This window comes from Aethalodelphis obliquidens, unplaced genomic scaffold, assembly GCF_003676395.1.
Source record: "Aethalodelphis obliquidens isolate GAN/ISIS:26980383/991018 unplaced genomic scaffold, ASM367639v1 scaffold5, whole genome shotgun sequence".
In the NCBI taxonomy this organism is placed as follows: Eukaryota; Metazoa; Chordata; class Mammalia; order Artiodactyla; family Delphinidae; genus Aethalodelphis; species Aethalodelphis obliquidens.
This window is the reverse complement of record NW_020837949.1, coordinates 58971080-58984346: the sequence shown is the minus strand read 5'-3', so window position 1 is coordinate 58984346 and position 13267 is coordinate 58971080. Positions and strand designations below refer to the sequence as shown.

The following is a 13267-nucleotide window of genomic DNA, read 5'->3' as shown; positions in this document are numbered from 1 at the left end:
CTTTGCCACTTGAGCTTTTCCTTTATAACTGTGCTGAAAGCTAATTGTATCCTGGGGACCTTGGGTAAATGTTGACAGAACTGAGACATCTATAAATGTGCAGGACAGGACCCCTGTCTCACTGTTATGCTCTGTATCTAGCCTGTGTCTGACACATGGGAGAGGCTTAAAAATAGTTGTGGAATGAATAAATGCTTGACTAGAAGGTGTTGGTGATGAGGGCAGTAAACGTAGGGTAGTCATTTGATACACTCTGTTGCTGTTACCTTCGTTACAGATGGGCAGTGAAGACACAGTGCCTCCAGGGATTGCAGCAGCGCACAGGAATTGATGGACCTTAGGGAATAGCTGTAACATGCCTACATATGTACATACCCAGGATGTTTCACAAGTAATGTTTTCATTGGTCACTCAGGAAAGGAGCCAAAAAGCTTCTATTTATTTTATTTGGCTTCATTTCTAAGAATGGTAAATAAACTAACACACAAATATATGCAGAACCTTAAGAACAGGATGAAGACAAACAACTTGGGGCACTTGGTATAACTTATTCATTATTGCTTATGGTCTTAGTAGAAAAGATTTTATCGAATGGTTAACGTGAAGTTATGTCAGAATCATGAAGGAATCGTTAAAAGAGTGGCTTTAAAAAAAAGACTAACAACAGTGAGATACCACTATACACCTTTTAGAATGGGTGAAATCCAGAACACTGACGATATCAGAGGCTAGTGAGGATGTGGAGCAACAGGAACTCTCATTTGTTGCTGGTAGGAATGCAAAATGGTGCAGCCACTTTGGAAGACAGTTTGGAAGTTTCTTACAAAACTAAACATACTCTCATAGTAAGATCCAATAATTGCATTCCTTGGTATTTACCCAAAGGAGTTGAAAACTTATGTTTTCAGCAAAAACCTTTACAGCTGCTACAAACTGTATGGTTCGAACTATAGGACATTCTGGAAAAGGCAAAACTATGGAGACAGCAGAAGGATCAGTTGTTGCCAGGAGTTGGGGGGAGGGAGGGATGAATAGGCAGAGCACAGAGGATTTTTAGGGCAGTGAAAATACTCTGTATGATATTATAATGATGGTAATATGTTGTTAAACATTTTTCTAAACCCATAGAAGATGCAACTCCAAGAGTGAACCTTAATTAAACTCTGGATTTTGGAGGATTATGAAAATAATTTTGCTCCATCATAATTTGCCCAGTAAGTCTTCTGGGGGATAGGACTAAGGCACTGGGCTGCGATAAGAATTCTATGGCCTGCCTGCTTCTATGAAAAGTTCTTTCTTCACACTTTTACTTGAACTTGGAGCAAAAATAGAAGGTATCTGGTGACAGTAAGGGTTCATAGCACTGGCCTCCCTGGCTAAGGGCTGCCTTTGGTGGCTCAGAAATGTCATCTTACTAGAAGCAAGTCCGTCTCGTGATAGACACTGAGCCAGCCAGATGTCTCTCTTCTGTTTTCCTCCCTTCCCCTTCTTTGTGAAGGTCTCGGAGTTATTTGACTCAACACAGTTCAAACGCTGAACCATCCTTCTGGTTTTCTAATAAATAGGGGAGGGGTTTGTTATGATATGAAGGTATGAACAAAGATTCGGTCACAGCTTTCATACAGTTAAGATCCTTTAGATATTGAAGGTCTGTAAATCATTAAGAAATTCTGGTAGTAGTAGTCAAAATAGACATGTATAACAGGCAGAGCCCAAATGTGAACGTATTTGACAGCTCTGTAACTTAATTACTTTTTAATGTCAGTCGAACAGATTCCACTTTGGTTTCTTGGCCAGGCTTCTGTAGGCCTGTTAAAACCCTATGAAGTTGAAAATTTGAAACTTAGTATTCGTAAAACACGTAAACAGAGTACCCTTTTTCTGTCTTACCATGTAGTTAAGAAATTAAGAATAGGACATTTTATTTTGGTATCTGTCTCAAAAACAGTTAAGTGGTGAGAATCTATTTTCAAAGTTCTGAACAGTCAAGTGACAGATTTTTTTTACTTAAGAGCTTAATTTATACATCAAATCAAAGGAGAAAATCCCATACTGCCTTGTGTTTAGAGGCATGCATTTAGTCAGTTTAACTAGGTGTATTAGTTTTCTAGGGCTGCCATAGCAAAATGCCACGGGCTGCATGGCTTAAACAACAGAAATTTTTTTTCTCACACTTATAGAAGCAGGAAGTCCAAGATCAAGGTGTCTGCAGGTTTGATTTTCTTCTGAAGCCTCTCTCCTTTGCTTGCAGGTGGCCATTTTCTCACTGTGTCCTCACATGGTCACCCCTCAATCTCTGTGTTGTCCTTATCCTGATCTCTTCTTCTTCTAAGGACTCCAGTCATGTTGAATTAAGGCACACCCATATGACCTCGTTTTACCTTAATTACCTCTTTAAAGGCCCTGTCTCCAAATATAGTCACATCAGAAGTACAGGGTTACGTCTTCAGCATATGAATTTTGGAGGGACACAATTCAGCCCATAACACTAGGGGTTAAGATGATTCTTTTCTCAACTGCAATAAGGACTCAAGTTCTTGACTGAAGCAGGGTGATGACCCCTCGTGAGGGCACTGGGTCTGACACTTTCCCTTCAGAGCTTGATAGAGTGAGTGGCATCTCGGCCTCATGCCCCATTTGCCAGCTTCTCTGTGAGGTTGCTGAGCGCCTGCCTGTCTTCAGTGTTTGTGAACAGCAGCTGAGTGCTGTTGGGCACTGTTTTAATTTAATTCACCCACTGGTATTTGCGGAATATCTGTTTTGTACATGTGATCTTTATAGACCGTGATGATACCCGCACTGCGTACAAATTATTTTCATGTCTCCATTTAACATTGGAGTAGAGAGTAAATGGAAAATATGTTGAAGCTTAGATTTCTCAAGAAATCTTTGTTTTCCAGTTTATTCAAATATCACATTCCATTATCACTTGACTATTCATTTTATATGTAATGTAAATCATTAGACATTTACTAGTGTAGACCTTTTTTTGTAGTTACAATCTTATTTGTATCAAAATAATCAAAATAATGTACTTGGGTTTTAGTTTAAAAAAATTAAATTCCATATCTTCATTTTAATCTATTTTTGACACATTTAAGCACACATTTTAGAATGTCACTGTGCAATTAGATATTCTTAGCACATGTCACTTGTGAAAAGCACTTTAAATCTAAGTACATTCAATTGAGCATAATTAGAATATCAAGATACATATTCTTCGTATACATTTTGCCACTTAATTTTTTAAGTAGCTATAAGTATCTACCATGTGAATTCAAATTAAAGGGAGGTGATTAAATTACAGTTATAGTTAATGCTTTTAGTTTAAAATATAGCAGGAATAACACTATTTTTAAAAAAATACACTGCTACGTTTTCTGTGGACAGCAGATTGATGACAGAATGGATTTGTTGTTGTTGTTGTTACATGCAAGACTGTTAGTATTCTCTGCATATTCTCAAGACTGTTGCCGAGAATGGTGGGGGAGGGAGCAGGCGTCATAAGGGCTTTTCCATCTTGTGAGTTCTTTTGACTTGACGGCCCCCCCAGTCCCTAGAAAGAATGTTCGAGGATAGTATGTTGGTTGGTAAAGAAGCATTAGAGAAAGGCTTGTTTAGTTCATAACAGGTGAGAAGAAATGGATTATAGGGAAATATGAACTGGGGTTCCTGAACAGATCTTTTAGATCATGTATTTAGGCTGCTGGTATGTCCCGTGATTGTAATAGTGAGCAGACGGCCTTGGCAAGTCATTTTTAATTTCCATGTAACTTTTGTTTTTTTTTTTTTTTTGGTGGGGGGCCATGCCACGTGGCTTGTGGATCTTAGTACCATAGCCAGAGATTGAACCTGGCCCTGGCAGTGAAAGCACAGACTCCTAACCACTGGACCGCCAGGGAATTCCCTAATCCCATGTAACTTTAAAACTTACTTGTTCACAGTCATTGGACCTAAAGTATGTTAAGATCATTTTTGTGAAGATCACTGTTCTTGGAATACTTAGAGAAATTGGGCAGTACATTAAGATTCTGGATTATGTTGCCTTTCTAAATATTTGATTTCTTGAAATTCTCCTTTTAAGAAAGAAGTATCACTTCCCTCAGTAAAGTTAACTATGCAGAATCAGAAGTGTTAACGATGAAGTTAATCATTACATAATATGGCAAAAGGAATTTGGGTGACAAAAGTGGGAGATAGAGAAGAAAAAAATCAAGCTTACAGAAGCACCTGGGCACTGAGCAAAAGCTATGATAGAAGCCACGTTTCAGGTTCTTTGCAGACTATCTATCTAGCCCATTAGGGGTATTAGAAGAAAAAACCTATATTTTACTTCAAGCCCTGAGGACCATGTCATGTGAAAAATTCGAGCATTTGGAAAGAGTGATGCTTTGTGTTGATAGAGTGCCATTCACCTGAGAAGCTTGGTGCTCGGACTTCATGCTGACATAGTTGTAGCTTCCACAGCCCTGCTTCCCTTTCCGGTTGCTCTCAGCCCTCCTGGATGCAAAGGTGAATTTATGAAGACCATGGACTTTAGGCAGGACTCACACAGCTAGAACTGTCATATGGAGATGTGCACTTTCATTTGTACTGGTGGCAAGATGAGGTGTCTAGCATCCACTTGGGATAGTTTTAAAGTCCAAATACTAGGACTTGATCTGGAACGTTAAGGGTGATTATGTTACCTTTTCCTTCTAGCGGTCGTATTACCTGGTTAGAAGGAGTGCACGGTGCGTCATTTTCAGCAGTGGGGAATCTTCTGTACTGTATCCTATCTAGTCTCTCTCTCGGTCCCTTTTGTGACTAGCAGTGCACATTTCCAAAGTGGCTTGCCAGTGTCGAGGGCAGCCCACACCTAAATGGAACAGAGATCAGTCCACAAACATGGTGTTGTAAATGATGCGGGTTATCTATCTGGCCGTTGTCATTTTTACCGGGACATGATTATTAACCATTTCTCAGTAACAAATTTTCAGAATTTAAAATACCCACAATTTATTGAATGTCATCTTGAATTTAATTAAATAAAATTGAATGAATTTAAGTTAAATAAAAACCATCTGGTTATGTTGAGCTCTACGACATCACCCATCACTGACTTACGTGAGTTCTTCTTTTTTTTTAATTAATTAATTAATTTATTTTTGGCTGTGTTGGGTCTTTGTTGCTGCACACGGGCTTTCTCTAGTTGCAGCGAGCAGGGGCTACTCTTTGTTGCGGTGCACGGGCTTCTCATTGCGGTGGCTTGTCTTTGTTGTGGAGTGCGGGCTCTAGGTGCGTGGGCTCAGCAGTTGTGGCTTGCAGGCTCTAGAGCACAGGTTCAGTAGTTGTGGTACATGGGCTTAGTTGCTCCACAGCATGTGGGATCTTCCCGGGCTCGAACCCTTATCGCCTGCATTGGCAGGCAGATTCTTAACCACTGCGCCACCAGAGAAGTCCCACGTGAGTTCTTTTCTTCCTTTTTTTTCCTTTTTTACCTGATATAGCTGCTTCCTACCAGTCTTCAGTGTGACTGTGCTTTCCTCAGAAAGAAAGTTTAATTTGCAAGTTTCTAGGGAAAGAAAAATTTGAAAACTCAATTGTCCTGGCTTTGAAGGAGTTTGCTAAACTAAATTCACCTAAATAGAGTTTCGTCATGTATTTATTAATGGTAATCAGTACCCCTGATTGAGCACTGTGGTGTGCTAGACACTGGAATCAGTGCTTTATATACTTGTTTCCATTTACTCCTCACATAATCCTATAAATAACAGCTAGAATATGGGCTCCCTGAGGGTGGGGATCTTTGTCAGTTTTGTTCACTCCTATATACCTGCCTCTGGAGTTGGCACATTGAAAGCATGAAGAGCATTAATGTCCCTGTGTCCATTTTACAGGTGAAATAAGTTTGGAGTGTGTAGGTTGAGAAGTGTGTCAGAGCCTAGGCTGTCAACCATGGGCCATACTGACTCCCAGCGGTGCCCCCCATTTCTCAAGCAGCTGCTCTGTGTCAGGCACTGTGCTAGCTGTGGTACCTGCTACTTTATTTAGTCCTCACAATGCGTGTGTGAAATGCTTTCATCTCTTTGGTATAAATAAAGAATCTAAGTCTCAGTAAGTTTGAAGAATTTGTCCAAGGTCACATACAAGGAAATTATGAAGCCTGAATTAAAATCCAGGTTTCTCCGATTCAGTTGCTCCTATGCTGAACCACTGTGCTATATTTAGGTAAAACCCACACTAGTGTAATTATTTTCTGAGCCTGTTTGAATAAAATGGAAAATAGGTCACTAGCTATACATTTCTGAGTCTGAAATATTCCTCAAGGATTCAGATTTGGCATGATTGGGGGATTTACCTCCTATTGGCCGGGCTTCCTCGTGATTTATTGACTAATCTACAGAGAAAAACTTGATGCATCTGATGAAAATCAGTGATATTGTACCTGGGAGAAAACCTCTCTTACATATTTCTTGATGGACTCCAGTGTCTCTGAAGCATTTGCATATCTGGATCTTTTCATTTCTCTAGTCTTGGCTAAATTTTAAAAGTTACCGACACTGTAAATGTGTGTTAATGTGGCACAGGACTCTCCACGTGACTTCTTGTTCAGAATATTCCTATCTTCAAACATCTTCATGAAACCTGGTTGGGATTTTATTTAGGAAGACTGCTCTGAATTTTAAATTAGTTTATGAAAAAATTGACACTTTTACAACCTTGGACTATTACATTCATTTATAGGAAATTGACATTTTTTACATTTGCATTTAAAATTAATTTACAGATCAAATGACACCTTTATAACATTGAGTCTCCTAGTTTAAGAACAATACTTGTTTCTCTAGTATTCAATCTGTATGCCCTTTGTATTTTAAAAATCTATATTTTTTTTCATTTCAGTTCTATACATCTCATATTAGGTTATTTCTTGTTAATGCCACTTGTTAAAAAAGAAAAAAGTTAATGTGTAAGGTTTTTTGTTTGGTGTAGCAGTTTCATATTTCTCCTCTAAAGATATATAATGTTTTTGAATGTCGGGCTCTGTTTTGTTTTTTTTTTTTAATGCTACAGAATTTTTTGTCACACTGATGCAGGTATTCAGTACAAGTAGGCAATAAAATATTCTTGTTCAGTACCTGATAATAGCCTGGGTAAGAGTCCACATGGCGCCAAACGGAATCATTGTTCACCTACAGTCCTGTGCATACAGTCGGCTCTTAATAGAGAACCACTGTGGAGCTGCCCATGGCTCTGGGTACCCTGGGGCGGGCACAGATAAAACAGCCTGTTTTAAACACTGTTTAAACACGGGCTGCGTGCTGCATCTAACAGCCTGTTTCGAGTTGAGGGACAGAAGGCATGAGCAATTGCATTGGGCTCATCCTTAGACGTCATTAGCTGCTTCATCCTCTTGTCTGTGTTGCAAATCAGACTGACTTCACCCTAACTTCTACTTGAGAGCCAGAGTATAATTTTACTGTTGCTCCTGAGGGCCCTTTTGTTGTTGATTTGGTTACGCTTCAGAACTTTAGTTGTGGTTCCTTATGCCAAATCCTGATCCATTTGATTCTATTTTCTTTATCTTTGAAGCCTGTATAGTAAGACTAAGACTAATAGTTTCTGCTCTGAAACAAAATCATCCCACAGCTCTGCATGTGTCATTAAAGCAGATCTGCCAGCTTTACAAAACTGTCTTCCACTCTTCCTCTTCCTCCACTCAGAACTTGTGCTGTTTTGCTTAAGCGAAACACAGTTATCCCCAGTTCTGTTTATCTTTTCACTCTCCATAGATCTTTTCTCCTTAATTCCCTAAATTTTCATTCTACTTTGCTTGCTTCCATAAATGACTATCATTCTCTCTTTCTACTTCCCTGGAGAAATGTGGCTTACAGGAGCTCTCTAATTACTCAGCATCCCATCCCCAATCACAGATCACCCCGTGTGCTGGGCTTCACCTCCTCCTTGTGTCAGCAGCCGTTGTTGGCCTTCTTCTCCCTTTGGGAAGCCCCTTTCTTGACTTCTGAGCCTGCATCAGTGTGCACTGTGGTGTATAGCAGAAGACTGTCATCACTTCTTAGGTCTCCACTCTTGGTGTTTCGTCTTCGTCCCACCCCATGTAAGCTCCCGCCTTCAGTTAGCACATACGTGGGGTGACGCCCTCATCTGTGTCTCAGTCCTTAATTCCCAACTCACCCTTCTATGGCCTTCTGGATGTGTCGTCTCTTTAGGTTCTTTTGTTCCCCCCTTTTACATATATGCAAAAACTCTGTTCCTTTCTTCAACCCTACCCACTCCTTTTGCCCCACATTCAGCATCCAAGCCCTGCTGATCTCTGTTGCATCCGCCCACCCCCTACTTCGTTACCAATGTAATTGTTCTAATTCTGGCCTTCTTTGGCTCTCACCTAGTCTGCTAAAACCCTATTTTTTACCCCTGCCCCAGGGCTCTCCCTCCTAATAAACTCTCCCCTCTGCTACCCGGTCATCCTTCTGAGACATAGATACTAGTCACAGCACCCTCCAGCTCCTGAGCGTCATTTGCCAGCTCTCTTCCCGCCACAGGCACACACAAAGGCACTTCCCCGGAAGGCGGCCCCATTCCCGAGTGTAGCGTTCTAGGCCTTCCGTGATTTGGCCCCCGTAGCCTTATTTTTCACCATCCTCCTTCATACCCCTTCCAGGCCATCTGAAGCAATGATTCTTCCGTGCTGCCTTGATAAGCAGTGGAAATAAATGCTCAGGCTCTGGCATCCAGCAGGTCTAGCTTTGAACCCAGGCTCCACCTTCCTAGCTGTGTGACGACCTCAGGCAAGTTACGTAACCTCTTTTCAGCCTTGGTTGCTCACTTATAAAACTGGAATAATATTATTACCTACCTTACGACATTATGAGGACCAAAAGAGAAAATCCTTACAGAGCTCTTAGCACGATGCCTGGTACGTAGTAAGTACTCAGTAAGTGCTACGGGACGATAATGTTGATCTCGTCATAATTATCATTCTAATTAAAATCTCTTTGGGCAGATGTGGTGCTGGGTCTCTTTACCCTCCAAGTGTAGCAAGCTCTTGTCACTGTCGCTTTGTGTCGTTCCTTGCCTGGATCACCTAAATCCTAATTGCACTTCAGTCACCAGTTGATGCATAATCTCCCCAGATTATCCAAGTCAGCAGAAATCTCTCCCTCCTTTGAACTGCCATGGCAATGTGTCTGGACTTTAGCTCTTATCTCACTTATCTTTTCTCACGTGCCATTTTTTGTATTCATAACGAGTATATTTCTTGGACTCAGTCTTTCCTCTGCTTGCTGGTTGTGTAGCCCTAAGGGTAAGTTGCTGTATTAGTTTGCTAGAGCTGCCATAGCAGATATACCAGAGACTGGGTGACTTAACATAAGTTTATTTTCTCACATTTCTGGAGGCTGGAAGTCGAAGACCAAGGTGTCAGCAGGGTTGGTTTCTTCTGAGGCTCCTTTTCTTGGCTTGAAGATGGCCGCCTTCTTACTCTGCCTCACATGGTCCTTTCTCTGTATATCTTGGTTTCCTCTAGTTGTAAGGACACCAGTCACGTTGGATTAGGGCTTACTCATAGGATTTCATTTTACCTTAGTTACCTTTTAAAAGGTCCTATCTTCAAATACAGTCACATTCTGAGGTACTGAGGGCTGTCTTACTTCAGTATATGAATTTCGGTGGAACACAGCGCAGCCCGTACGTAATAGTTGCTTTAATCTTTCTATGCCTCAATTTCCTCTTATGTAAAATCTGGAAAAACGTATGTTTTGAGTAGACTGAAGATATGTATACATGCAAAGCAACACCCTAATAGCCTATGATGGATGCTTAAGGAATATTTATTATCTCTACTCCTGTTTCAAACTCCTTGAGAACAGGAATTCTTTGTCACTCATCTTGTGTCTTTATTGTTGCTAGGACAAACTTTGAACATGATTGCTATAAATATTTGGTGGATAAATATATGAATGAACGATCAAGTAGGAGAAGCGAGCCTGCAATAGGTATATGTGTTTCTCTTTAGATGCATCCACATAGTGGATAGCAACTAAGATTTCAGTCACAAAGACGATACTGAGAAACCTGAAGACAAGTCAGTCTCCCCACTGTAAACATAATATGCCACACAGAGCCAGTTCCTGTATGGAAAATCGTCACCTGGCCTACTTGTCACAGACTCCAGAAAGTCACAGGGAAAGGATTTGTGACAAAATTGCCCACATACAAAAAGCAGTGTCTTCACACAGCCAGAGCCTTCAAGTGATGAGGGACACAGAGACGTCACGTGCACAATAGGTGTTCCTGTCCACTGTCTGCAGATTCAGCTCTCTTTGATCTCTGCAGAGGAGGGACGTGGGTAAGGTACTGTGAATGGATAATAGACCAGGAGACTGAAGAGCAACAGTGGTGCACTGCTCAGCGATCAAGTCATGATGGTGCCCAGACATCATGCATCTGATGATAAGCATCTTCTCTTGGTGCCTTGGAGTCTCTCGTTTCCTTCCAGCTTGACTCCAAAGAGCCGATTCATCTTCAGCCCCTCTACAATGTGCCACTTTGAGTCTGTAGGTTCTTTCTTTCTGAGCCCACCAGAGGTAACTAGTGCGACATTATTTTTTTCTTAGTATCACTGCACTCTTTCTTCCCACTGCCTCTGTTCCCTGCAGCTCTCTGAAGGGAACTTTTGCATCATCCTTAGTGATTAGACAGACTTCACTGTGCGATGCTAAAAGATTGGTATCTGTCAATTGGCTTGGAGTCAAGGGAGTTGAGTATAATTTCTTGTTGTATTGTATATATTAACTTTTGTGGGTATTAGTTATGATATCAGATAATGAATAAGATAGCAATTCTGTACCTAACAATCATACCCTTTAATAATGTTACCACTTGGAGATGTATAAAAGGTTTGTTACGAGGTCAGATGTAAAACATATAAATGTTACCCTCTGAAAGAATGTAGAAAACTAGAATTAGAAATCACAGCTTTAAGCCCTTTAAGCAGCCTCTCAGAGTTGAAAGGCAGCCTAGAGATGATGCAGTGAAGTAAAATGATTCTCAACTCTCCCCACACGTTTTAATCACATAGGAAGGGGCAAATGTAGAAATCTTATTTATCAGGAGTAAGATCTAGAAGTCACTACGTTTGAAAAGCTCTGCAAGCAGTTGTAACATGCCACCAGGGAGGAGAGCTATCAGTTTAGGAGCCAGAGGAGAGGAAACCAATGTGTTTGGAGTCACTGTTTGAGCCCCGTGCTGGCTGCTGTACATTGGCCGTCTCTTTGATCCTCGTAGCAAGTGAGATGGTACGACCAGTAGTGACTGAGGATCACTTGTCACATGTGATACTCAACTGCCCCTTAGCTGCTGTTGGCAGCACTTGGTGAGTGTGCGTCGCGTTCCTGTTCTGTTCTTCGAGAAGATCCATGTATGTGTACGCTGACTGCTCGCCATTCTACCCGTGGTAGACACGGTCTTACCCACTTTTGAGCTTTTAAAAGTCAGCCTCAGGTTAATTCCAACTCAGCGAATCTTTCCCAGCCCTTCCGCCCCATGAAACAATTTTTAAAATTGTATTCATTTTCACAACATGAGAACTCAGGTCCAGAAGCACAGACATAATCCTTACTGTACCCTCAATGCTGTTACTAGGCCAGGGCCTTTTCATCTCTTCATTATGGCTCCCATCAGCAACCCCCTCCGTGTCGCTTGGAAAGACGCAGGTGCCAACTCACAAAATACTCAAGGGCTGCAGGGGTCGGTCTTCCCACCTGCCTGCGGGTCACAGCAGCCTGGGAGCAAAGCATGGCTCTTCTGAGCCCTGGGAGCAGTGGAAGCAGAATGGCTTCGTGTGGACCAGAAGAACACACCAGCCTCTCCTTCCCACTTTAGAAGGGCCTTTTGTGGGCCTTTTCGTGAATACAACCCAGGTTTTTCCTACCACTTCTGTAGAGTCACTCAGGAGAGATGAAGGTGATGGGTGAAACATGATTTAAGCAAGTACAGAGAGGGAGTCTGTGGCAGTCTAAACACAGGGGAATACTGCCTTCTCCATAGTTTGAATGTGTGGAGAGAGGGAAAATCCTAGTCTGTTTTTAGGAGCAAATGTGTATTGACTAAGGTATCAAGTTGGTAAAAATGGAAAAATGATTTGATCGAGAGAGTTAAAAGGATGAACATTTTTCTTTGTTTTTTTTTGGTTAACGTTGCTTCTCATATTAGATAAAAATGAATACTGCTACATGACTTCTTTATAGAAGTAACACATGATCTATGCAGAAGAAACAAAAAACACAGCAGAAAAGAAATCTGTAACCCTACCACCTCAAAAGCCACTACATTGGTGTCTCTCTTCTACATGATGGTCAGGGATAGCAGCGGGAGAGGCGTACGTGCGTTTACGCATCTGAGAGTTTTTACTTCACGATGTGTATTGACCATTTCCCACCTTATTTTTATGGGCAGCATAATATCTCATTTCAGGAGCATACTCAAATGCATTTAATCTATCCCTTCCCAGTGCATGTTTATGTTTCTAATTTTTATTTCCAGGTATTAAACTGTACTTTAAAGACCATCCTTACAGCTGGTTTTGATTAGCACAAGCCATTTTGTGAAGGCACGCACGTTGGTTGATAGGATCAGAGGATCTGGCGAGAAGTAGTTTGGTATGATATTGACCCAAATTGTGCATGTTACCATGATAGCATCTGCTAAGCTGTCAATGTCAGCACCATGTCTGTGGTCTGGTTCGGTGACGTCGCTGTATAATGAAGATTCTGAAGTACGTTCTGTGTCAGCCTTAGTTTAGATGATATAAAAATATATTTGAGACAAGGAATAACAAGTTGAAGTACAGTAAGAATGTAATTGCTTATAATAAATATAGGCTTAGCTTCAAAATAGCTAGCTTAAAATTCCCCTTACAGTGTGCACTTTAGAGATTTCCACTGATGATCTTAGAGGTGAGGCTCCCAGCCATTTGCTGGAATGAACACACATTGTTCACAGTTTGGGCTGTAATTGATTTAATGCATATTTTTACTACTTTGACATTTATCTTGTATGAAAAGAGCAATTCTATACACAGATAATATGTAAATATAATACGTAAGTCCATAAAACGGTGTTTGATGAGCGATCTAATTTTTTAAGAGAAGAAAAAGTAGCTTTCATCTAAGTTTGCATGTCCTCTGGCAGTTGTTGGAATATTGACAGAGTTATGAAGTACATCATGCGAGAGCCTGTGTCCTCTCTGCCCCCCTCCTGTTCT

The 13267-nt window shown here is 41.0% G+C and overlaps 1 protein-coding gene across 3 annotated transcripts in view; it reads left to right on the top strand.

Moving 5' to 3' along the window:
• Nucleotides 1-13267, top strand: part of SLC25A13 (solute carrier family 25 member 13) — a 203307-nt gene that overhangs the window by 158866 nt on the left and 31174 nt on the right. The gene's annotated exons all lie outside the window — the stretch shown is intronic.